The sequence below is a fragment of the Varanus komodoensis genome, unplaced genomic scaffold, assembly GCF_004798865.1.
Source record: "Varanus komodoensis strain SLA01 unplaced genomic scaffold, ASM479886v1 scaffold24, whole genome shotgun sequence".
NCBI classification, from domain to species: domain Eukaryota; kingdom Metazoa; phylum Chordata; class Lepidosauria; order Squamata; family Varanidae; genus Varanus; species Varanus komodoensis.
The window spans coordinates 6,577,983-6,604,854 of record NW_025335641.1 but is presented as its reverse complement, the minus strand read 5'-3'; the positions used below and the strand labels follow the sequence as shown (position 1 = coordinate 6,604,854).

The 26,872-nt window shown below is 41.1% G+C and overlaps 1 protein-coding gene across 2 annotated transcripts in view; it reads right to left on the bottom strand.

Moving 5' to 3' along the window:
* The window catches only part of LRRC8D (leucine rich repeat containing 8 VRAC subunit D), a 79,127-nt gene that overhangs the window by 29,740 nt on the left and 22,515 nt on the right, over positions 1 to 26,872 (bottom strand). The window contains exons 2-3 of one of the 2 annotated variants that reach the window (XM_044432555.1): positions 19,144 to 19,281; positions 18,453 to 18,690 (exon numbers count right to left, since the gene is read on the bottom strand). The gene's annotated coding sequence lies outside the window, so the exon portion shown is untranslated. The remainder of the gene's footprint in view (positions 1 to 18,452; positions 18,691 to 19,143; positions 19,282 to 26,872) is intronic. The other variant, XM_044432556.1, reaches the window with a different exon arrangement.

The following is a 26,872-nucleotide window of genomic DNA, read 5'->3' as shown; positions in this document are numbered from 1 at the left end:
TGTAGCTTCTCATGCTTGTTCATTGTTCCTAAAGTTGGGCACAGCTTTCTTCCTGCACCTGAGACTCCAGGCAGGAAACTCTTTCTGCCATCAAGGAAATAAATGCTTGCTTGTGAACTAAAATGTACTTCTGTTTTATTTCATAGCTCTCTTATAGGCCCTCTGTCCCAATACCCAAACATTCCTGCTGCCCTGTCCCACCAAAAAAACTGACTAACATTAATCATTCTTTCCATGTTAAAATACCAACTTTCACCTGTTCCTCATCAGTTCTTTAGAGTAGGTACTTAACTTTCTGACTCATATGAAGGCAAATCATGAGGAACAGCCAGGGTGAAATTTGCTTGTGGCATATTGTAAGAAGCTACTGAAATCCAAGATGTACAAGAAATACTCTTAAAACTCCCTCCTGGAGGTATTCAGAATGAGTCTTTTATTTGCAGTTTCACCAGTTTTGTTAGTCACCTTGGCAAGGATCTTTCAGTGGAAAGGCAACCTATAATGTTTACATAAATAAAAGTCCTCAGCCTTCTTCAGACCAGTATTTCTTTGTTCAAAGATGCTTCTATCAACTGTTGATAAACTAACAAGCATAATCATCACACCACTTCTTTCTCTTGCAAAATCATAAAGTTACCTTGTCAATCTGTCTATGCTTTTAAAGCACTGCCCAGGAAGACCAATTAGTTGGAACTGGCTCACTGGATCTGTTGTGAACATACCCACATTTGCAATGCAAGCAGGTAGTTCTACTATGCCCTCATGCCATTAGGGGCCTCAGCACCTTGGACAGCATCATTTTTAAAATAAGAGTTAAAGAAGGCACAAGTTTTTCAAAGAGAATTGAAGGTGGCACATGGCCCATACAGACATAACCACTGCAGGGGTTCTGTGTTGCCATGTGTGTACCAACTGGCTGGCTTGAGAGCTTTGTGCTCTATTGGATGATGCCACTCATGCTGAAAGCACTAGCATAATTCTGTCCTGTCATTTGAGCTAGCACGATCCTCAGAGAAAATGGGGTAGCCAATACCTAGCTTGTGGATGTCAACTAAACAAGCATTCCTGAAACTTGAAAATTCCTCCATCTACCATAAGCATGCATCATAGTAGCATTTATTTTATTGATTGATGGATTGATTTATATCCTGTCTTTTTCCTACAAAGGGCTCAAGGCAGCTTACATCTCCTCCTCCATCGTATCCCCACAACCACAACCCTGTGAGGTAGGTTGGGCTGAGTGTCTGTGACTGGCCGAAAGTCACCCAGTTGGCTCCATGGCTGAGCGGGGACTAGAACCCAGGTCGCCTGAGTCCCAGTCCCATGCTCTTAACCACTACACCACACTGGCTCTTGCTTCCTGGATAATCACTTGACCTTTCTGGAGCAACCTATTCTACTGACATCTTTATTTCATTCCTGCTTTCTACTTACAGAGCCAGTGCCCTTGAAGTCTAATGCATGGGGCATCTGCAGGGCTGAGAAATGGCTTTCTGGTATCTCCCAACACTCAGGGTCACAGAGATACTTTGCCACAGGAAAAAAATTCTACTCAGAAATGTATAACTACATTGCTGTTCCACCCAGTCAATTACAAGCTAAAATTAGAGCTCAGGGCTAAAGCGTGCCCCAAATGGCAATGCTTTATCTTCTAACTGCAACATTTAAGCAGAATTATACAAGAATGGCCTTCAGGGAGTGCAAAGTTCGGCTGAACTATGACGGACGCCTTTGTAGTTCACAAGATGATGGGCAGAACACACTCAGCCACACAAGGCTATAGCTCCCACATCCCATCAGCAATTTCTTTTTATGTGAGCATCAAAAGATAAACAAGTAAGTGCTACCCATTCTAGTCCTACGGTGTTAAATCAGAAGTATCCAAATGGTGAAATAACTCCACGTTAACAACAGTTGGTTCTTTTGTGCTCTTGGCCCTCTCCACACAATGCTATCATGAATTTATTTTACTCAAAGAGCTGTTCTGAATTTCCCCGTATACAAAATTAACAGAAAGCATGCATTTGCATGTGGCTCCGCTTATGTTTCCTTGTTCGAAAACAGGGAGATCAAAGGGAAAGCTTCCAATCATATAAACACATACATGCTTTAAGAATGTCAAGAATGTCATGACTGAATATCATGCCAGTCATGATAAAGCAAGTGGGAGGGGGGACATAAGCTCTTCAATCTTGTTTTGTCCAATAAATTCAATCAATCCTCTCCATTGGCTATGCTGGCAAGGGCTGATGAAAGCTATAGGTCAAAACATCTGAAGAGTCACAATTTGCCTGCCCCTTTTCTAAATCAACAGACATATTTCTAAATTAACCCTAGATTTCCCCTAGAACGCCTAAAAATAATTCTACTGAGAAAATATTGTTCAGTACATAATTGTCAGAGACTGCAAACATGCTCAAATTTCTATTTTAAAGATGTATCAATGTCTTACAAACTAGGAATAGGTTAGTGACTCAACCCAGCATCTTGTGTATGCAAGCATTTACAGCCAAATTTAGAAGCATTCCATATCTGTATCAAATGCCCACAGTTTTTATTTTAACAACTGAACAAATCTTCAGTGTTCAGGAATATGACATCAAAAGGAGTATTTTCCTACACATTTATAATTTGGACTTTGAAAGCTGCAGCGCAGGAGCTGTTGATCCTACCAATATTTTTATTCAAGTAAGAGACTGGTAGGAGCAGCTGACACTTGATGGAATAATCTAACTAATTTAATTTTTAATTTAATTAAAGCATTTCTATGCCGTCCTTTGCAAGAAGCCTCAGGACAGCTTACAAAAGGTAAAATAGCAATATAAAATATCAATAAAAAATCAACAATATAAAACTACAATTTGCTATTACAAAAGGAGAAAAGAAAATGCGACTGTATAAAATTATTTATTGAAGTTACTATTAAAATTATTGATATTAATAAAAATGATGGTTAAATAAAAAGGTCTTTACCTGGCGCCGGAAAGAGTAGAGAGTCGGCACCAGGTGGACCTCTCTGGGGAGCATATTCCATAAGCTGGGCACCACCACAGAGAAGGCCCTATTAATACATAATATCACCTTGGCCTAGGCAAGAACAAGAGTCACAAACACTGGTGCAAGTGAATGCAGTATTTTTCCTATAAAAGCAAAAGGTATACAAGAGCCAAGATATCCAAGACTTCAAATAGCACTTCTCAATTGTCGTTATTTGTTTTTCGGCACCAGGCGAAGACCTTTTTATTCAAACGTTATTTTAATTGTTAATATTATTTATTTATTTTATTCTTTGGCCAGGGCGACTTAATTTATATTGTTTTATAGGATTCTATTTATTTATGGTTGTGAGCCGCCCCGAGGCTTCGGCGAATGGGGTGGCATAGAAGTTCCCTAAAAATAAATAAATAAATTGTTAATGATAGTGTAGTATCAGAGGCAAACCAAAGTTGGGAATTGCCTTTTCTGTGTTAGGAACCAATATGCAAACGTGCCATTTGTTTCTAGATGTTTCCTGTTAATGTCGAAACCTCACTTCCTTTTAAGAGGTTTCTGGAGGAAACTTCATTTCTGGGGCAACATGGCAGCACCTGCTGATTTTTTGGTTAAATTATACTATGTGACTAGAAGAAAAAGCCATGTGGTACAGTGGTTAAGAGCATGAGACTGGGACTCAGGTGATCTGGGTTCTAGTCCCCGCTCAGTCATGGAGCCAACAGGGTGACTTTGGGACACTCACAGACCCTCACCCAGCCCACCTCACAGGGTTGTTTTTGTGGGGATAAGACTGAGAGCAGGAAAAAGAGACTGCTTTGAGTTCTTTGAAAGAAAAAAGGCAGGATATAAATTTAATAAATAAATACATAAATAATCTTCAACAAATCTGTTTCTGCCTGCTTTGGTCAGGTTCCTCAGTTTAATTATGTTGCTCTTGTCCCTTATGGACACACAGGCTGTCAGTACAATATAGCAAACAACACATTTTACCCATTTAGAGACACAAAAATAATTTTGAGCTTATTTTCCCACAATTCATCAGGTTACAGATGCTCTACCTCACCACCTCTTCAAATAAATGTCCATGGAAGCATTTACTTGCTCCTTCTGCTGAAGGCGACAGACTCACTGTCCCCAAGCCTCTGTGTAAGGCCTAGACACCCTTTAAAATTGTTCTTTGAGCATTTTGATTTTTTTAAGAGAACAAAAGATGGTAACTGAGAGAGTCAATACATTCCACAGGATTTATTATTATATTTAAGGCAGTTGCCAGTAAAACAAATACCTATGCCTTAAAACCCACAATTAGAATAGTAAAATATTTATAAAAACAAACAAAAGAATAAACATCTGAAACAACCTACTATGGTTATGCGATTCCAACAAAGGGAAAGATCACAAATGTGTGTTGGGCCTCTTGGAATCTGTCTGCAAAGCTTGTCCAAAAGTTTGGGTTCAGTTATTCTAGGAATGCAAGGTCACTGTGGATAATGTATTAAGTCTTTCCAAATCCTACCAGACAATTTGGTAGATTAAGAGTGTTTTTCACAATTCCAGTAAGATTACTGTTCATGTAGAAATTCTTCTTAATTAAGTAAGCCTACATGCAATATCGTCACAGAAAGGGGAAAAAGCTTTTCGTCATATATATCCACCACCAGATTCCTAAAAGGTTATTTATTTCTCAAGAAGAGAGGTATTTTGGGTAAATGTTTATTACCCCCCCCCACTCAAGTAAGAGTTTAAGGGTATGGTTAGGGATATGTGGCAAGACTTACTGCAGGCCTTGGATGTTTCAGTGAGATTCAAAATACTACTGTGTAGATCCTGTAGAGAGTTTTGAAAGTGGAGCTGATAATCCACTATGGAACAGTGTTCATGAAATTCACACTCTTATTCCTAAGCAAGCTCCCCAAATTCACCAACTCAAATAAGTGTCTAGATTCCATCTTCCATTCTCCAGAGATAGTCATGGAAGTATTCAGACAATGAATCAGGGGGCATTAAAACTCATCTATAAACATGTATTAACTGTTGCTTCAGATCATGCAGTCAAACGCAACATTAGAAATATAGAGAGTCAGAAGGGGCTTCCTGAGCCATCTAATCTTACCCCTGGCCCAAGCCAGCTCCACTCATGTAATCCCCAGCATGCTGTTATTCAATCTTTCCTTGAACACACTCACTGATGGGGCTTCCACCAACTCCCGTAGAACCTCATTCCATATCCTCGGGTTCCCAACCATCAAAAGTGCTTCCTGACATCCAACCTGAAACCCAGTTCTTTTAGCTTTGCCCCACTGGGTCACATCCTTCCCCTTCACCGCCAGGGAGAACAGGTCACAACCATCTACCGTGTAACACCCATTTCACATACCACTTTCCCACTTGACCAGGGCACTGTGGTGCAGTGGGTAGAATGCTGGGTGTTGGCACAGGAAGCCATACCCCTATTTAGGCATGAACTATTCTGGGTGGCCCTGGGCCAAGTGACTAGATCTTACAAGACTAGCTTCCAAATAGCTACCCGGTAGCTCCTGGTTGTCTGAATCCATATTTTTCTTAGCCATGCTTAAATCCTACCAATTATCTTTATCAGTATGTGTTCATGGACACTCAAATAGGGTCACCAGCGATGAGCAAATAAAGCCTCCAGTACATGAAATGCTTTCCTTTTCAGCCAGCAACAACACAGGGGTGGCACGTGATTATTTTAAAATAGTGCCAGGTGGTCTCTGTCTCCTACAGCATCTGTACATTGGGTTCACGGGGAAGGACTGTAACAAAGGCATACACAGAGACATTCCTCAGTTACCAACCAGCCTCGTAAACTACCCTCCATACCTCACTAGACAATGGGCACGAAAGGACACATTGCACTTCCTGTGCACAGCAGGCAGAGAGAAAGCCAAAGCTTGCTAGCTAAAAATTGTGGACCTCTGCATATGCTGACACTGCAACCAAAGCTCCCTCCCTTACATTATTCTTTTCAAACACAACCACTTTTCTACTCCAAACAAAATTAGGAGGAAAAAAGTACACTGCACCAAAACCTCACATTTCAAGGCTCTTAAGAAAGAAAGTACATTATTTGCTTCATTCATTTCCTTCCCTACTCCTTACATTGCAAGTCATATGGGTGGAAGAATTATGATCAAGACTTTGCTATAGTTTTTTTCATATTTATTTAACAAAAAATATTACTTTAGCATTAACCTACCAGTCATACTTACAGCTTCTGAGTATATGGAAGTGGAAAAATGCTATTCCACTCAGGTTAGACTCATTATAGAATGCCTGAACTAACAGCAGCCATCACATGCCACACTGGTGTGATTAATGCTGCCGCTGGCAAAGAGCCAAAGAACTGTTAATTAATGGGAAAGGTTGTGCTCACATAGCTTGCATCAGATGCATCTGTAGTAGGCTAATAGCTCCAACTGTCAATCGTAAATGGGACCACTGAATTTACTGCTCCCATTCTTACCCAGCAGCTGTCAATAATAAAATAAAATAAATGAACCTATTCAACAGAAGCATTTCACTCTGCATGGAGACTGGAAGCTCTAAAATTCAGGTGATTAGAACATTAGACACTACAAAGGCATGAAGGAAATGGTCACACAAGAAAATAAATGCGATGGAAAGGTTATCTGAGGGCAATTCCAAGTATATATCCAATCCATTCGTATCTTACAATGCTTTGTCTGGATAACATGTAATGGTTCCACTAAGAGCTGCTGCACACTTTAGTAACACAGGTATACCAGTGTTTGTTCTGGAGTCATGCATTTTTAAATATGCAGTCAGCACTTGCTAAGAAAAGCAGCCACCCTTGCTGTGCTGGTGCTTCTCAGATGCACTGTCTGAAGTATGACATCTTCAGGGGATTCACACCTTTCCCTTCACCATTCTGCAAATTAATCAAGGGAAAAGCATAAAGCTGACATAAGCATGCAGCAATTCTTAAAAGTGGTTTGGATGTAACATTGCAGGGTAAATAAGCCATGCTTTAATCAGACGTAATGCCAGTAAATGGATCTTAAATCACCGATCCCCATTTCACCTCTAAAGGGGTACTGCAGTTTAAGTAAAATAGGCCTAAAGTGCCAAACTACAAGAGGACAAACAGGTATGGAAGTTGAAAGCCCAAAGCTCTTTTACCATCTTAACATACATTGGTTTATTAAGTTTAGGAATGTTTTGTATCAACCCACCACCTGCAGGGGCAATGACTGATGAGAGCTTTTTCAGAGCTTGCCACACACTGGTCTAGTTCACTCTGCACATTCACCCCAAAACTTTACACAACCAAGGAAAGTAATCCCTGATAAATATATAGCAAGCAAATAATGCATTTTCCAAGTTTGATGCAGTTGAACTGAACTCGTAATGTGCGAGGTTTAACCGGAAACTGGCAAAAGCTGGCAAAAGCTGGGGCCACTTAACCTGTTTTACTGAATTCAGCCACACAGAATTTTGCTTGCAAATTACAGATGTTGTTTCATGTCAAAACCTCAACACTAAAAGTCTTCCTATTACAGTCCAGCAGTTCTTGCTCAATAGTTCAGAACATTTTCCAGCTACAAGGCAAACTCACCTTACAATGAATGACGTTTCAGGGGCAAAGTTCACAAAATCCGTACAGCAAATAAGCTTATGTTCATGCAACTGAAGGAACTACATGTTCTTCTCATTTAACCCTGCCTCTACTTCCTCTATTTCCTATGCTGAATTGTAGATTCACTCCTTAGGGCAGCAACCTGTCTTCTACTGCAGTGTATCACTGCACACAACACTTGATAAAAACAGCAAGAGATGTTGCCTGTACTCCAGTAGCCACTATTTGTAGTGATTTCTAGCCAGTTACACTTGGAAGAGGATGTAGCTGTGGAAAAACTGGTGGTATGTGCAAAAATATGTTTTGCACAATAAATACAAGCTGTTCTATGTAGAGTGATGGCTCACATGCAACTTTTTCCATATGCAGTGCTGCTAGTGAGAAGTTAGCTTAAGTCCCAGCTGCCCTGCTAGGGACAGACGTGTGAATCAGGGCTCAGATACTTTCTCAAATAATGGGAAAAATCTAAGAGGATGGGGTAGAAGGTCTCCCCCGAAGGAAAGGCATGCTTGTAGTGGTGAACTTAATTCAGTTATAAACATTAAAAAGTAACCTGCCCCCAGTTTATCATCTCCTCAAATTACTGCCTATTTATAACCAAACAAGTATGAGTTCTATTCCCCTCCATCCATCTGCAGCTTATTCGCATAAATGCCAAGAAACCAATCAGATTGTTCAATACATTATTGATGTGACAAGGCCTAGCTTTTGTTCAGTTGCCCTGAGTAGCTGACAGGTTCTTACCCAGATCAAAATGGATCATATCACAAAAGGGATAAAAAGGGAACACAGTATTGTTCCAAACCACTGAGTTCAGGCTTTATCTATATTTTAAATCACTTTAGTAGTCTATGTTTGTAACTGTATTAGCTAGATTCAAGTACTTTACTCATACTACACTGTCATATCACATTGTATACATCCTGAACCAGTTCTGAGATGGCATGTGCTTAATGCAGCAACAATCTACTTCCTAGCACCCCAATTCCTCTCCAAATATTATAAATCTATGGGTTATTATTACACTGGGATTCTTAACAAAAATAAAACTTCTCATACTTAGAGTTTTGAAATATATTACTTAAAATATGTAATGAAAATATTCATGGATGTCAAGACAGATTTTAAGAATGTTGAAGCCCATGCTCAAGAAATTTCAATACACTGCAGTGACCTAAGGAGTTCACTGTTTGCAGTTCACCTGGGCCTTCTTTACACGTTTCATTCTCTTCATGATTGGGCTACAATTCAAGGATTCTATCAAAGAATTATGTGAATTTTCACACACATATGTTTTTCTTTCTGTAATCCAGTGCAGATGCAAGGTTCCTGATCTCTAGGAGACAGGAGAATATGCAGTGGGGTTTCAGAGTTTCTCCATTAAACAGCAGTTCCACATTTCTTCATCTGAGTTAATCACAGAGATGCATTATGTCAGCATTAACTATGATTAGCTTCAAGACAGAGTTAGCAATCATGGCTAGAAATTAGTTTGTAAGCTCTAGTTTGAACTTAACCATAACTGGTGTTCACAGTGGAACAGAGATTACAACATGCCATGGTAGGTTTTTAAAAAGGGAGACATAGCTGGCATAAGAAAGGAGATGAGGGAGTTCTTGGTATGAGTTTGGTTATGAGACTGCAGCCTTGAGATTCTCACCAGGTCATCATGCCTTAGAGGCCATTTGAATAGTCTTTCTAGTTTATGTTTTGCTTTCCTGTACTTACAATCCCACACATGCTTACCCAGAAGAAACCTCCTCTATGTTCAGTGCTATTTACTCCCTAGTAAGTGTATGTTTGATTGCAACCTTAATTTGAGGGCAGACATGGGTTCTTTCCTTGCCTAAGAAGCTATTTAATTCACCGCAGCTTAAACAAAAGTAGTCTCCCTCAGTAATAGTCTATTCAAAATAAAGGTTGCTGCCAAGGTTGCTTCTAGGGTTGGAGTCTGAAGAAAATGCAGTTCACCAAGGCCTCTGAGATTTACTACCACATTCAAAGAGACATCTTGCTGTTGAACTCATTCTCACCTCTATTCCTTTCTACTCATTTGTAAAGCCACACAAAAGACTGTGGCTTTTGCTGGCTACATTCTCTGTCATCTCCTTTAATTATCTTCATACGTGGTTTAGATACATGAAACAAAATAGGGAAAACTTGCATAACTGACCCACTGATGTGCTTTTTCCTTAGCTCTGCTTTACACATTATGAAATTTTTTCACTTGCAATACTCATTGAAAAGGAATGGGGAAAGACAGCATAGTGGAAAAAAGAAAGAAAATGGAACAATGGGGGGGGAAGCAGCTATTTGTTTATTGGTTCAAAAAACCCTAAATAGGATAACCTGAATAAAAAGAAAGGAATTATGTTGTGTTTGGTATTTTAAAATGACATTTCAGATTGAAATAGCTTCTCATTAAACACTGAAATTGCTCCTCATTCAAAGTCATGGGACATTCAAAACCCTGTACATATATGGGCTGGTTATTCACTCATGTTTATAATGACACAGGATTCACAAGAAACATTTAGAAGAACAGGTAACTGAAGTATGGATAACGGGGATTTGACCATGGGGCACACAACTAAAAATCATGAGCCTGCTATCAAGGTGAGATATTCGGAAATACTATTATAAACCCTTAAAATCTTATTTATCTGTGCTTTTTTAAAAAAACAAACACAATACTTAAGTTTTGTTTGAAATCTCTCTCTCATGCATACACAGTCCCACACCCAACAGGGTTTGCTGCCTTAGGTAGAAAAATGAACTCTCTGAATGAACTTCTGCATGCAGTTAATTTACACATACATGTATATCACACACACACTGTATAGAAATAATCTAGGTCAAGCATTGTGACCAAAAAACTGCTTATCGATATAGGCATTATGTTGTTTAAAATTACACTGTGAGCCTAAAAATTAGTAAAACTTTCCTGATGTTTGAACAAGCAATTTCTATTCAGAATTTTAGACTACCCATCTCTCCCTGCTATATGACTGTATCAAGTGTTAGACCTGCTTATAGTAGATCCACATGAATGGAATGTGAATTTATACTAATATTGGGCAGTAGTCAACACTGCCCAAGTGTCAGCAGGAACCACCAAGTGCAGCATGGAGAAAAACTGAAAACAAGTGGATAAATGCACTTCCAGAACTGGGATGTCAGTGGAGCTCTTATAATAGAGGTCTGACAACCTGTCCTGATCCAGAAATGAGCGCTTCTACTCTTTTGGGGGCTTGCTTTATAAAATGCTAAATTCCAACTGTGTGAGCAGGAAGTTCTTCTTGTGCAATGAAACCAATGAAAGCACAGGAGGTCCACTGGATAATATCTACTGGATAAAACTTACAGCTTATAATTACCTGGAGGTAGTTCAGTTGCTGTGTTCATAACACTTGGCCATCACAATATAACAAGCCCGTCCCCCAGAATATTACAAATATAAAAATAAACAACTTCAGCAGATACAATAAAATTGATGGTAAGTCAAAGCTAACAAATTAGCATTAATAACAACAATACTCATACTACTCTTACATGTATAAAAGTCTTTCTTGACCAAACCACATTAAAGCACACAAGGTTAAAATTAAATATCAAACAATTACTTAATTCTAATTTAAACTATTTCTTCTGTCTTACTAAGACTGGTGATGACTTTTGTTACCGCCAATAAAAAAGTAGTGTTTCTTCTCAAAATCTTCCAGTCCTTGTTCTAAATCAAGAAGTATACCTTCTGACTATCTGAACAGTTTGTTCCAATTTTTAGCAAGCCAAAAAGATTATCTTTTGTCTGATGACTTTCATCAAAAGAATAGTCATCAACCTTGTCTGAATCATAGCAACAAAAGCACACGTGATTAGGTGTCTTGGCTAGCCTGGGGATTGAACTTTTAGAACTACCTCCAATGAAACTACACCCACATACAGCTCAGAGAAGCAAAAAACTACGGCAGCCTCAGTTATACTTAAACTTTCAATGGGATTTATGCCTTTCTTTCCTCCCACCAAGAATGTGCATATTATTCCTACCTAATTCAGAAACCACAAATGTACACTGCCTTGTAAAAATATTCACACACACACACACTACGTTGACTTTTCCCTATTCAATTACATCACAGTCTGGAATTCAGATTGATTTAATTGGCATTGCTGTCACTTGATGCACACAAGATATTCAACAAGCATGAAAGTGCAAAATGTTTTTACTGTGGCACAAAAGTAAACAAACATGAACTGGCATTTGTTGGTTACATAAGCATTCATACCCTTTGCTGTGATATGCCTAAATATAAGCTCAGGTGCTGGTAGCTGAATCTCGTCAACCTGTGTGCAATTTCCATGCTATGTGATCTCAGATTAAATATGCCTCTTTCTGCAAGCTCCCAGATTTTGTTGGAGAGCCTATCTAAACCAATATCATCATGTAGAGCAACTTCAAACAACTCTAGGATAAAGCTGTGTAGAAGCACCAGTTAAGGTTGGCTTATAAAGATATATCCCAAACTACTGTTTGAACAGCACCCAAAGCACCATTAACCCATCATTATATAATGGAAAGAATTTGACTCAGCTGTGACTCTGCCGTCAGACTTGCGTCCACCAAGATTCAGTGGCCAGGTAGGAAGGGAATTTGTCAGAGAAGCAACGAAGAGGCCACTCATAACTCTGAAGGAGCTAGCGAGATCCGCACCTGTACATGGGCCATTATCACTTATATGTTCCAAAAAGTTGGGCTTTATACAAGAATGGCAAGAAGAAAGAAAGGCATATGATGAAACAAACCTATATCAAAGCCCATTTGGCGTTTGCAAAAGGTACACAGGAAACATGTGGGAAATGGTTCTCTGGCGTGATGAAACCAAAACTGAACTTTCTGCAGTAGCTGAAAACACCCTGTGCGGCGGGACACTATCCCTACAGTGAACCATGGGGGGTCAGCATCAGGTTGTGGGGCTGCTTTTATTCTGCAAGATGGGTGGAGCCAAATGCGAGAAAATTCTAGAAGAACACTTTTGTGACACTATGAAACAACTCTGTACCTTCACAGAGTTGAGCATCTTGTTTATATCCTGTGGTAGCAATGCCAATCAAATCTAATTTAATTACATGTTGTTCCACAACAAAATGTGGAAAAATTGAGGTAGGAGCAAGGGGGGTAACAAATACGTCTGCAAGGCACTGTAATGCAATTGCTCAACATAGTATACTGAAAAAGTATGTGCTGACTGAGCTGCGGTGCTCCTGCTTTAGCAGGGAACTTGTATGCTTTGGTACAACTTGAGCAGGTTGTTTCACTAAGGTTCCTCTTCAAATATTACAAGCACTTCTCACAGTGGAACAGAGAAATGACAGCAAATTTGGGATGACTGGGCTGCTGCTGGAACACCTGAAGTGATTCTCAGAAACTCGGTGCAAATTACCTAAAATGCTTTGCTTTCTGTCAAGCAAACTTCCAATCAATATATATATTGTGTGTATACCAATACAGCAAAGTCACAAATTACTAAGAATATTCAAGAATACTGCCCCATTGTCTAGGAGTTCAAAACATTTCTCATGGGACAGAGCTTATCCTGGAAAACACACAATAGCTGAAGAACTAAAGATAAATAAATGCTGTGTAATTGATCTCCAGAGGCCCCAGTGAACAGTTGCAGGTTTACAGGATCACTGCAACAGGGTCACTGCAAATTCTGTGAACCAAAAGGCAGCACTTTTAATGACTGAAAAACTAGGGGAAATAAAACAGAAGTGAAGAGACCCATTACCTAAAATTATACTTTTCAGCATCTTAAATCTACTACTTTTTATTTACCTCCGGCTGGAAAAAAGGGAAAAAATGGGGGACAACACTTTCTCTCCAGCTGCATTTTTATACATAGAATTATAGAGATGAGGGCTTAGAACTGACCATTCTGGCAGGATTTATTTAGTATCAACATAGTTCTTCATAAACCCAAAGGGTCTTGTTGAAGGGATAGACCAAAGCAGAAAGACTATAGTGATAAGGTAACTGATCTACAATCCTCAAACCACAATTTATTTTGGTGGGGATTTGTAAACTTTCCCTTTCCCAAGGGAACACTATTTAAAACAGCATGTCTACAATATATGCTATATTAAATTCAGAATAACTCTTTAAAAACCTATATGCATGAGGTTTTTAAAGGGATAAAAAAACCATTTCATGGTACCAGCATGAAGACACTTCAAAGGTTTGTCTGCAGTGCCCCCACCCCCAGTACATCAACTGTTACTGAGAAGTCCCAAGAAGAAAATATTCTTTGCAGTACATCCTGAAATTCTTCTTTTGAAAATGTGTGTTCATGACAACCAGTGTAGATTCCTCCCCACCTCCAGGCCAACAAGCATCCAGAAGATTGTATAAAAGGAGCCAACCCCCTGACCACTCAAACCATCCTGATTGAGAAAATCTTCCAGATTCAGGCTTATAAATTGAGAATGGGGTTGTTGTAGGTTATCTGTAGAGACTGAATTTTTGCTTAACAACATTGTGGTAGCTTGGTCCATCCCTTGGGCAAATATGTCAAGTTTCAGTCAATCAATGGATTGCCTTGCTGAGGGGCATGTGTCTTGCCCTCTTCCCTTTTTGGCAAGGCACCAGAAGGGTTAGGGTAGCACTGGAAGCTGTTCCTTTTTGGCAATCTGACCTCAGTAGGTAAGGAAGAGCTACTGGCGCTACAGGAGTGATACAACCAAGTTTTATGCATGCATCATGGCTCAGACACTTGGAGTACCCATGAAACTTTATGATCACTTTTAGGTAATGGAAGCCATGAAAGGTCCTTGCCCCAATGTTTTGCAAGACATGTTTGGTGGACCTACTATCCCTTTGACCTTGGTGGGTACCACAAGAAATAAAGAAAGGAGAACATCTCTTGCTGGCCTACAATCTTGAGAACAACAACAAAAGTCTTCTACTTCTTACCAAACAGCTTCTTACATGGAAAGAAGTGGTGGGAAAGGCTAGATCTGGACATCCTGCCTACAGGCTCCTCTGATCCTTTACGCCAGCAAACACAGCCTTGACAACAGCAATAGACTGGACTGATTGTTCATGAAACAAGTGACTACCCACTTCACCCCTCTTTCTTTTTTCTTAGGTTAGCCTCCAAATAAGTGAAATGAATGTATGTATTAGCCTCTGTTTTGCATGGCTGCTGGCACTCAAGGGCAAAGGAGCAGCCTTCACAGTGAGTTGTAGTACTGAAGCCAAAGCTGATACCGGGATCAACAAGACCACATTTAATCATGCATTTTTTGTGGGTTAGCAGGACCAACTTTTGCCATGGGCATTGTCTTAGCATGGCATTTGCCACCACTCCAGAACTCTGCAGAGTGATAATTGAATCAAAACTGGCTCAGCTGAGTGCAGTGAAAGTGAAAGAGCTAAACTTAAGCAGAAGGAAGTAGCCAGTGCTCAAGGAGCTTGGTTGTCAGAGTACCCATGGTGATAAAGGTGCCCAGTGCTGAGAAGGTGCCAAAAGCCTCACAGCTCCCTGGGATAATCATCAGAGTAGAATAAAACAAACCCTGAACAAGGTGAAGAACTGTACAGGAGAAATGAGGACAACTGGAAGAAAAGGCCCAGATTTCTATGGGGCTATTTTTGTAGACTGTTTTCAACAATGCAACTACAACAATACAATACAACACAACATCAAAAAGCAGATGAGCAAGAAGGCAATGGTCATGTTCTTTTAAATGCCTGCAGGGCTATAGGTGGACCTCCCACCAAAAATGTGTCATCACCTAGGAAATTCCAAGCATCTTTCTGCACAAACACAAAACCCAGACACCATGGAAAAGCAGGGCAGGCAATCTGCTTGAGCCCTGACAGCAGCAGGAAGGAAGGAAGGAAGGTGGAAGGGGGGATTCACAGCTCTTGTGCCTTTGATGTTTTTCATTTTGACCCTTCCCTTCAGAGACTCTGTGCCACTGAGACCTCACACAGAAGCAAGAGAAAGATAAAGGACTCGTGTTATCATCTGCAGCATTTAAGCTGATATAAACTTGGGGCATTTAAACTCACAGAGGGGCCAAGAAAAATGGACAAACTTTAAGGTAGCACGAGGAGCTAGTCTGAGTTCCGGAAAATTCTCCGAGGAGACCACAGAGCAATTCAGTTAACAGAATATAAACAGTGAGAACTGACCCTAAGGTGGTGCCCCATTGCCTAAAATATCTGTAGCATCAAGTACTTCCTTCAGTGCAGGAATCTTCCAACCTTGTCTACATGGCATCGGTAGCATCAAATTCTTCCCTGGGATGGAAGCAAAGGGAACGGGGTGCGTTTGGTACAGACTGGTCTACCCTCCTGTGCCCTTTTCCATTGGAAAGGGGAGCAGAATAAAAGTGATGGTGGCTACTAGTGTTTGGTTCAGTCAAGCTAAAAGAGTTAATGGGAGGAGGAAGGCAACAGAGATGAAACCAGTTAAATGAGAGGAGCTGCTGCAGCAAAGTAAAAAACAGACTCAGAACAAAAACAGCCTAAAAATTCTCTGCTCGAGGCTTTATGGCTCCACTCCTCCAAGGCTGAATTAGGGGAAAGCACTCCTCTCAAGAATAGGTCTCCATGATGTTTTGACCATGCCTTCTGGTTGCACAGCATAACCAAGCCCATTTTTGTTGACCCATTTTTGCCTTGTTTCCTATTCTTTGATCAAGAAATGCATGAACATGCACAGATTTATTAGTGCTATCATATCTAGTTTGGTCCTTTAGGAAAAAACTTGGCAGACCAGATATAGCAATGTAGGCCTTATGTTCCTTCTACAAAATTTCTAAGTGTGGATGACTATAGACTGTTAAACATTCATACACAAGCATATTGAACATATGTATTATATTCACTAATGTGAGCAATCAAGTCACCAAAAGAGGTGTGCTTCTTCCACGCTTATTGCAAACTTGTTTTACATCATGGTAATAAACACACTCTTAACACACCTTACACCCTGGAAATGTACAGTATGACCAGGCATCTGCTTTCTTCCCAAATTGGGGATTCAAGACAGAGGGAAACAACTTGGGCTTATCTTCAGAAGTGCTAAGCACCTCACACACAGGCAGCCAGACAAAGACAACTGTAAAGCTCCTCTGGAGGTGAGATGGGCATGGAGTGTATTTTGTTAACACACTCACTTAAATCAAACTGGGAACAATATGTAGCAATTAATGGGACTGCCAAATTCTATTCCATCAAGGTCCCTGTGCTTTTAACAACACAATGCTGTGCAGAAATGTTTGGGCATGAATATGACAGAGCAACATCATCTGTTAACCTTCTATGAGCTGACTGCTAACAGGCACAGGAGTTTTCCTATGAAAGAAGATGGAAACTCTGGCAAGTCAAACATAAAAACATCTATTCCCTTGATTTTGAACATATCTTCTCAGATTGGATTTCAGACAGCAAGAATGCTCTTATGTGCAATCATACATATGCACAGCTGGAAGCAAGTTCCATTACATTCAGCAGGACTGCCCTTCAGGTAAGTGAGAGTCTAATACTGTACTCTTTGCTCTCTCTTTGCACCCTAGTACTGCTTGGATATATTACAATTACTAGTACTTTACTGTTAGTTTACTTCTGCAAACTACCACTGCAAACATTCCACCTGCCCCAGTGGGAAAATGGAGCAAGAGGTGCTCTCATTATGTAAAGATTCAGCAGTAATTATGGGCATCATAAGGCAACACCATTAAAATGGCAGCTATGGGATCTGGAGTTAAGAGTAATGTCAGTTTTCCATTTTTATCCATGCTTATGCACTACAGGACAGTATGTAAATAACAATATCTGAAAAGCAGAAACAATTTCACACTGGGAAAAAATATGGCACAGAAGCAAAGCTAGTATGAAGAAAGTTACCAAAAGTGGAGAATCGGATATAATTAGAGGTAACAGGATAAATATGGCTGCAATTTTATTCAGGTATGGATGGAGCATTATATAATCGACTACCAGTTCTTTTCTGTCTCATCTCCAAATAATTTTGCTGAGCAAGAGGTCTCTCCCAAGAAGACAGCATTAAAGGTCTACCCTTAACTGCTTATATTGGTTATTCGGAAATGTAATCCTTATTCTTTATTGTCTAGGCCTTCTCTGATCTATTTTGTGGCTGATTACAGACCCGCTTCCACAATTTCAGAGCAAAAACTCTGCTCACTAAGTATATTATTAATAGTACTAGGAAAGATAGTCAACCTGGCCAGAAACATGGTCAGTAAATGCTTTCTTCAATGTATCCGGCTTTTCCTTTTCTGCTTAGGCCTTATTTTCCTATATCCACTATCCATATCTTGCCAACCTTTTGCAGCTTTGCCAGATTGCAAGGCAGCTTGCAAAAGGCAGCAAATGGAGGGGACCCAGAACTGTCACGATACTGAGCACTGCAGGGGAACCACAGCAGGCACAAAAATACTGGCCTTTACTTACGCTGCGGGTGGCCTTCTGCCTACTGATGCAGGCTTCTAAATGGGAAAGGAAAAGTACCTTCACAGAACCCAATCATTCGATTAAAAATCAGTGGTGGTTCTTTTAAGTCAACATGGTTTTTAAACCTGTCACTTCTATAGCTTGCAACTATGATAGGACAAGATGCATGCTGACCAGACAGAAAAACACAGCCCTCCCACGTTCTCAATGGTTGATCCAAAAGAACTTTGCACAGGAAACCCTTATTCTCACCTAATATGTAAAATATAAAATGTACGTCGTTAAAAATTAAACACATGCTAAACCATACAGATTGTTCCCCGTCACTTGGCACACCGAAGAGACTGAACTTACTGCTTTGACAGGGAAGAGGCGACAAAAAGGGGCTGCAGGCCCTTCCCCCGCTTCTCTTTCTCCTTTTCTTTAAACCAGGGGCGCAGAGCCGGTGCCCCCGGAGTTACGCCTGCTCTTCTTCAAAGTCGCTCTTACAGTTCGGCGGTGTCAATTCCCCTCCTTCCACGGCCGCTGTGCCCCGATGCTCGCGCCGATCTTGCTGCTTCCTGGCCGACACCACCATTGTCTGCAAGGCTCCCTGGGTCGTGATAAAGTCCCTCGGGTGGCTGCACGGACGAACAAAGAGCCGCCAACAGCCGCCGCCGCCGGCGCTCACAGGCTGGAATAAGCCGGTCGCGGGGAAGCATGCTCATTGCGAAGCCCCAATCGAGGAAAACAACGTGCCGTTTCCCATCGCCGCCTCGCTCTTCCCCGCCCTTCGCCTTGCCCGCCTCCTTCTCTGCTCACCCCAGACTTGTCAACTGCGCATTTGCGCCTGGCAGCAGCACCGGGAGTTACGCGCTGCGAAGTGGCAGCGCCTAGGCAGGGGCCCGAACAGTTACGAGCAGCGCGGCGCCCCCTCCCCAGCCGAAGGGTCCAAGGCTAAAGACAGCCCTGAGGCTGAGCTGAATGAATGACTCGCCAGGCAAGCGCCCCGGCACCCCACATACACGGGCTGTATTCAGCGGCCCACCGCGCCTCCTTTCTGTACCTGATCAAGCCTTCTCTTCCTGGAGTCGGTGAAGGTTGCAGTTCCAGGAGGGTCGAAGGGGGGAAGCAAGAAAGAAACGAACCCCGGCGAGCAATCATTCAGTCATTTTGGCCAGTTCTGCCGACACGCGGGCGCTGCCTGTTGAGAAATGAAAGAGAGGGGTGTGTAGGGAGGAGGGAATCCTGACTGCACTCGGTTAGCTGCACAGCCGCTTCTAAGCGCAGTCTTTCCTCCATTTCCTCTGTCAAGGCTCTTGGAACAGAGATCTTCCCCATTCATCTTCCTTGAGCACCGGCTACATTAATCCGCCGGTTTTACCGCTCCTGTGCCCAGCAGCCACCTTCCTTCCTTTCAGTGCGTTCCCAGTCACCACACCCCAATTAACTTGAGTTTGAGCGGCTTTTCTTTCCTACATCCTGCAAAGTTTTCAATTTCGGGCGCCGTTAAATCTCCAACCCAGGCTGATTACCGGGGCGGGATAGAAAACGACTGCAGCTACATCTTGTAGACGGAGATGAGGCGGGAACTAGCATGGGTGGACATATTGCAGAGAGAGGCCGCCTCAAAGCGGGCGGCTTGTTTTGCAGAAGCAGCGAGATTGGGACACTGCGTCTAAGCGTGCATCTGCTTGCATAACAATTTTTGTTGCTGCTGCTAAGGGATGAAATTCTGACCCTTCCAGGGCATGCAAAGATCTGTTTGTACCCTTTAAACCAGAGCAGGGGCAGGGATTACCTGGCTGCTATCCAAACAGAAACTCAAATTACTTTCATGCAACTATGTCACAGTACAGATATACTGTTCAACACACGGCCTACGCAGAGTAGACCCACTGAAATGAATGGGATTTATTTCAACGTGTCTATATAGGACTTACCATGGGCTATAAGGCTACCCCCAGAGCCTGTCAAATGCCTGCCAGAGTAGAGCTTACCCTATTACATGATTGTTTAACTCCACATACTAACCAAAGAAGCTATTCCAGGTCGTATGTTTTGTCTCAAAGAATGTATTTTTCTCAGAGATATTTAAAAAGCATAGGGGGCATCGACTTAAATATCCAGTGGCTGTGTATTTGGATGTCTGTAAATTCTGGCCGACTGCCACCACTGAAATGCCTTCACCCTCCTACATTCTGTTCCTTAGACCATTGACATGAAAGGGGCACAGCATGAGTTCACAGGTTTAAGCCTAAAATATCACAAAAGCAAGGAGGGGGGTGGGTTGAGATGAACAGGAAAGTAACCATAATCTATTAAATGGAGCGACACTCTAGCCCCCTCCCAGCTTTGCCTCCCACCCCACACACAAATTCTATAGTTTGTGATCTGAAACAGCTGGCTACAGTTCAGCAACTTGTTAAACCTCTTCGTATCTGTAGTTCTGCAGACAAGAGAAAGAATATGGATATGAAATGCAGCTGACTTGCATGGGGAAGAGTTCCACTTCCTGTTTATTAGATGCAATGCAGGAACAGGGTGCTTACAGGCCATATGCTCAGGGGAAGAGATGATTAGTTTAAAATTATAAGCTTCCTTCCACACACAGGTGAACCAGCTGGCAAGTGAGCACAAGGCTTTTCAACTGTTCTACAAATATAGATGCACAACTAAGGCAGAAGCCTTTCAAACACTGTATTCAATACCAACTGCACTTGATCAGGTGTAACGTATCTCTTTCTTCTAAGTGTATATACTTACAATCAAGGGGATGGCCTTTTAATTTTAATTTTTTATGTCTATTAGGAAGCAAAGCATTTATTTTTATTTAACAGATTTATACCTTGCTTTTTTCTGCTCTCAATATTATCGTTATAACAACCCTGTGAAATAGGTTGGGCTGAGAGTCTATGACTGGCCCAAAGTCACCCAGTTGGTTCCATGGTCAAGCAGGGGCTAGAACCCAGATGGCCTGAGTCCCAGTTGCACACTCGTAACCACTATACCACACTGGCTCTCACTTGCATTTATTTCACTTCAGTAATTTAACAAACACACATGTAAATCAAAGCAGATCTTCTGCTAGATGGGTATGACCTGACTAGACAGCTTTTGTGTTAGTAATTATTAAAAATCCTAATTTTTATACACACAAACACCATTTTAAGTCCTAGTTACATAATGGAAGAACTCAGTACTACTCATTCTTCACAGAAGGCAAGGTACACTAAATCACAGTGTACCAAGCCAGGCACCAAAGCAAAAAAGTGGCAGAGACAAGAAGTGGAAAGCTTGGCCAGCCTTAAACTTCCTGCTCTATTTACTGACATGTGAGCCAAGAAGCTTACTCCCAGATATTATCACAGAAGAGTGAGTAAAGGAAAAGGTACTACCTCCCAGACCCTTTCCCCAACTCCCATTTCAGTACCCACCCTGCCTTCCTGTTTCACTCTTCTTTGACTCGGCCTCAACCTGCATGAACCTCTTACTCCTTTCAGGAACAGCCTGAGCAACCATGAGATGCTCCCAAGGAAGGAACAGAAGGCATCAAGTTCGCATTGTCAAGCACTGCTCTTTGCCCATCAGGACTGGCGCCTTCAAACCTTGCCTGACTTCAGGCAAGGAAAATAATTCCACACCCTTAAATGGATGCACACTACACTTTGAATAAGTGCCCAATTTACCCAGTAATATGGTGAATACATGCATATATTTAACTGCATATACAACAAAAAGAAAACTAGAGAGCTACAATTAGCCTCAAGTCCTGACAGCATGTTTTTATAGTGTACATGTGGCAACAATACATATGAGTCTACAGCAGATGAAAATTAAATCTTTAACATATGCCCCATATAAATGTAACATTTACAGCACTTTTGATGGAAGTAACAGAAGCAATCTGGGAGTTTCTGGTCTATTCTTCAGCAACAGGTCCTTGTACACTTTTTTGCTTCCATTCGACTGTGATTAAGTGTCCTGTCAAACATCCCTGAGCCTCTCTTTGCAATATAAAGAGTTCCTGTTTTACTTCAAATCTCTTAATTAAAAGCTGAGTATCTTCTGATTTTCTAGCAATTCTTCATTTTTAGGAACTATCTTTAATATTTTCTTACAAATAAACAAATAGGTGACAGGTGAAAGCAACTGATCATGAAGCAAATATTTAAAAATAGAAGTAAATAATATTTAAAAATAGTGAAGTCTCAAAGCATTATTGTATTTACCTTATGTTAACCTTCAGCAATCAGATCTGATACAGAAATTTGAAAATGCCTATTAAGTGAATGAATGTAAGTCAAGAACTTACAGTAATTTCATAGTGCAATATGTCATTTTGTCCAAGTTCTCTTGCCTTCAATTGTTTTTAAAGGCTCAGTGTGCATGTTTAGTTCAAACGGCTGTATTGGATGTCTCCCCCACAAAATCCAACTATTTCTCAAACAATGCAACAGATGAGTTGTTGCATATGTGTACATAAAATAAGAAACATTAATCAGTTTGTGGGTGTTTTAGGCCAGAAAGTAGGGATGCAGAAACCCTTAAAACCTGAGAGTCAAAATATATCTTCGATAAACTCTCAAGGGCCACATTTCAGTTTGGTGGGTGAGGTGAGATCCTAATTACACCCAGCTCGCAGCATATGACTTGAAGTTCTTACAGCCCAGACAGCTTCAGCTATCAGGCAGTACAGAAATATAATAAATAAATACAACTGGCCACTAAGCCCTGGGAAGAGGCATTTCAACCACTGAGAGTGGAGGGAAAATTATGCAAAAACTAGGAAACCACCAAATAATTGGCTGTTGACAGAAAGGAGGTGAATCTTTCTGGTGAATCATGGACAGCCAGATTTGACTTGCAGACCTGGAGTTTTGCATCCCTGCTATAAAGACACCTCAATGCTGTCTCACAAAAATTGCTCCAATTGCTTCAATTGTCAAAGGTGCATGGTTGAAACATGTCCTAGCACCACTGTAATTGCAGTTCGGCTCATAATTGAGTGCAGAAAACCAAGTCTTCTTTGAAACTTGGAAAACAGCTCCGTTCATTCTAAGCCCTTAACACTGTTGCAGCCTCAATTATCCCTGCTCCACCCTCCATAAACCTCCAAAACCCCTCAAGCAGTAAAAATAGAGGAAGTCTCTCCCTACCCACTGAAATACTCCTAATGGGAGGGAATCATCCCTTTGCCACCTCATCCGAACAGCCAAAAGAAAAGTTGATGGGAGAGAGCAGATTTCTCCAGTTTGGATTAAAATTTGACAAGTAAAAGAACCCTCAGGGCCACAAAAGTTCTTTGCTTCTGAAGTGAGGATTATGAGTAATAAAGGCTTGTATTTTCAGATCAGGAATCATAGAACTTGGCAGCTCTGTAGTCCTGACACATAAATGTGCATATATCTCATATATGTACCCTAGCCCATTCTTATGCCCTCCTCCACCCCATATCTTTATCTTCATTTTACAGAAAAAGCTTAAATTTGTGGTAGCGTTTTCTAATACCCAATCTTCTGGAGGACTATTCTCCAATCTTCCTCTTACACACACACAGATCATATAAAATGCATGCGCTCAATTAGTGAGGAAAAGGGGGTGGGGGAGTATGAAGCCAGTAAAATAACAGATTTAGCCTACATTTTGTACTCATATGCTATCAGAGTGTGGAGGTTCAGAAGTACTTCTACCCTGTCAAAGTCCCTAGATCAAACTTTTCCAACCTCAAATGATGTTGGACTACAACATTATGGGCATTACATTTATGGAAGGCAGGGGCTGTCACCTAACATCCCCTTGGAAGCCAAGTTGGTAAGGCTGTCCTAGATTAAACAAAAGGGTCAGTGGGGGTTTGGGATGAAGAAGCTAGAGGAATGAATAAGAAAGGATGATCTAGGGCAGTGATGGCAAACCTTTGAGAGACCAAGTGCCCAAACTGCAACTCAAAACCCACTTATTTATTGCAAAGTGCCAACACTGCAATAAAACCGGAATTTGCTGACCACCAGCACAAGGGAGCAACATTCCACTGACCACCAGCTTTAGGCTGGCCCTGAAAAAGGCATCTCACTGTATTTCCCACCTGAGTGTATTTCCTACCTTTCCTACCTTCTGCTAAAATCACAGTCCAAGCAAATCCTTGGCAACTCACTGACCGGCCATGTGAAAGCTCGGAGAATCAGGGCTAATGAGTGACATCATTGCCTGGTGCCCTCAATCTTTCTGAATATGCGCATGGCTGCTGGGGCGACCAACAGAGAGAGCTCTGCATGCCCCTTTGGGCATGCATACCATAGTTCGCCATCACTGATCTAGGGGAAACAGCCACCTTGCCAGGGTGGATAAAAATCTATGATTTAAATTGGATTTTTTAAATTTTTGAGGGAAAAATCTATCTAAATATAGTTTTCTGTTTAAGATACATTATGGTGCAAAGGTTATTCCTCATGAAATGAGGAATAGTTTTTAATTACATGGTGGGCTCGCCCACCCTAGAGACATTCAAAAGGAAACTGGACAGCCATCTGAGTGGGATGGTGTAATGTGGTGTCCTGCAACAGCAGGGGGTTGGACTCGATGGCCTTCATGGCCCCTTCCAACTCTTCTATGATTCTATGTAGCATGAGGCTGTATATTCATGCAGTGTTTAAAATTTTTGGTAAATGAATTCCATTAATCCATTCACAATGTCATGCTCTTCCAGAGGTTTCCGTGAGATTACTGGGCATTTTTTCCTATCTGAAGATATTATCACAATGCTTGGTTTTACAGTTCTCCAAACTGTGAGTTTGTGTCTGCAGAGATCACATGCCTCTTCATAGCAAAAATGTTATAAAATAAACATACAAAGTTGAGAAAAATACCTTAATCCCATTGTTCCTTTGAAAATTTATCTACACAGAATTAGCCCCTTGCCTCTTAAGTGCTAAGTTTCAAAAAGTTCAACAAGTAGAAAAAGATAGTTGGGAGTCAAATAGAACTGCACCAGAAGCTAAGTGTGAAGAGGGAAGGGCAAGCAGTAAAAATGAAAATGAAACTCTTTCAGCAAAATACTCAACAAATCTTTGGATCATTTTGTGTATAGCGTGAGGGTTATCATATTATTCTTTACCTGGAGGAGAAAACCTTATAATGGCAGCAGGACTAAAAAAGACCCATTTGGGAAAATTTGGGAAAATTTTAATGAAGTTCCTCTACCTAAGGGTAAGGCAAACATGCACATCAATTATGTAGGAAACCATGTTTTAAATCTAGTCTTATTGACTAGTGATTTAAGTCATGATTCAAATTAAGATCATGATTTAAATCAATTTGATTTACATCAGATCCACCCTACACCTTGCTACTGAAAGGCCTGTTGATTCTCCCCACAGAAGACTATTCCTTTGAGACTAATATTCTATACAAAGGTGAACAGGCCAATTCATGAGTGAGGGCTATTCACAAGCAAGGCCAAGAGAAAGTAGCTTTACTGCTGGCAGAGAGTACTGGAGCCTTGGAAAAAAGCGACATACAGGGTGGGAATAACCTTCCCTCCAGCCAAACATTTAGAGCTTGCTCTAACTCTTTCTGAGCACAGGCTGTGCAAAGTAGGTAAACTAAACTTATCAGGCTGAATTCATTGTGTAGGAAGTTCTTATTGTCCATACAGCTGTTGTTTTTCATGACAATAAGCAAACTGTCACAATGCACATCACCATTCCAACTTTATCCATCGTCACATGACTATCCTCACCTTCTCACCATCACTTCACACCTTTAGTGTCAGCACTAAGAAAGTCCTCAAGCAACCATGCAGTTTGCTTTCCCTCAAATAAGCAATGGATACACACTTGCATTAACTAGATTCCAGACATTTTGTGGCAAAGGTGGGGAGATTAGCCTGTGACTCTTGGCTGCCTCTGCACAAAATCCACTGATTACACTGCTATGATAAACTCTGTCTTCATGACAGAACAGATGCCCATGGAGGGGTGGGGAGGAGTATCCTAAATCTCTTTGCTTGCTGCCATGGAACAATTTTAAATAATGCATCAAACATTCATTCACAGACAACAGTGGTTTTGTTACCACACACAATACAGACAAGTTTCTCAAATATCCAGAAATCCATCCTTTGCTTTTAAATCCAATGAGGTGAAGTGTTTTTCGGTATCTCATTCCTCCTTTACATTTTACAATGGATCCAGATGTCACCATCTTCCATTTCTAACCCTGCTGTATTTTCTTACAGCTTTTTAAAGATTTTCCCATCCGTTAAAGGGGAAAAGATGGAACAGCTTCAGTTTTTCTTAACAGTACAGGAAACCATCTATCTAGAGGCTCCCCACATCTTGAGTCTACCCTTTGTAACTGTTAAGTGACTTCTCCATTTATATTCCTGAATGAATATCACATGCTGCACAAAGCACCCTGGTCCCAAGCAATGGTGGAAACACTGTCATCCTGCCTACAATCTGCACCAGTTGAAATACACAGCTGAAGCTGTCATCAGAAAGCCTTTCAAAAAAGCCATTTGATCTTCCCTAACCTGCACCAAAAGTGATCAAATAAGATCTTTAATTAGCTGTGTCACTTCTTTTGCCTTGTTAAGATCTCTAGTTAGATGATGAAGCCATTCTCTTGAGCACAATGTCAACTTTGCTCATCTTGCATGTGCTGCAACGCGGAGAGAGCTGACTGGCCAGAACGTGACTGACGGTGCCCCAAGGAGGAAAAGCAGACTGGGAAAACATTCATGCCACGGTCACACAATCCATAGTCACGGACAACTCACATAATTTCCCAAGTGC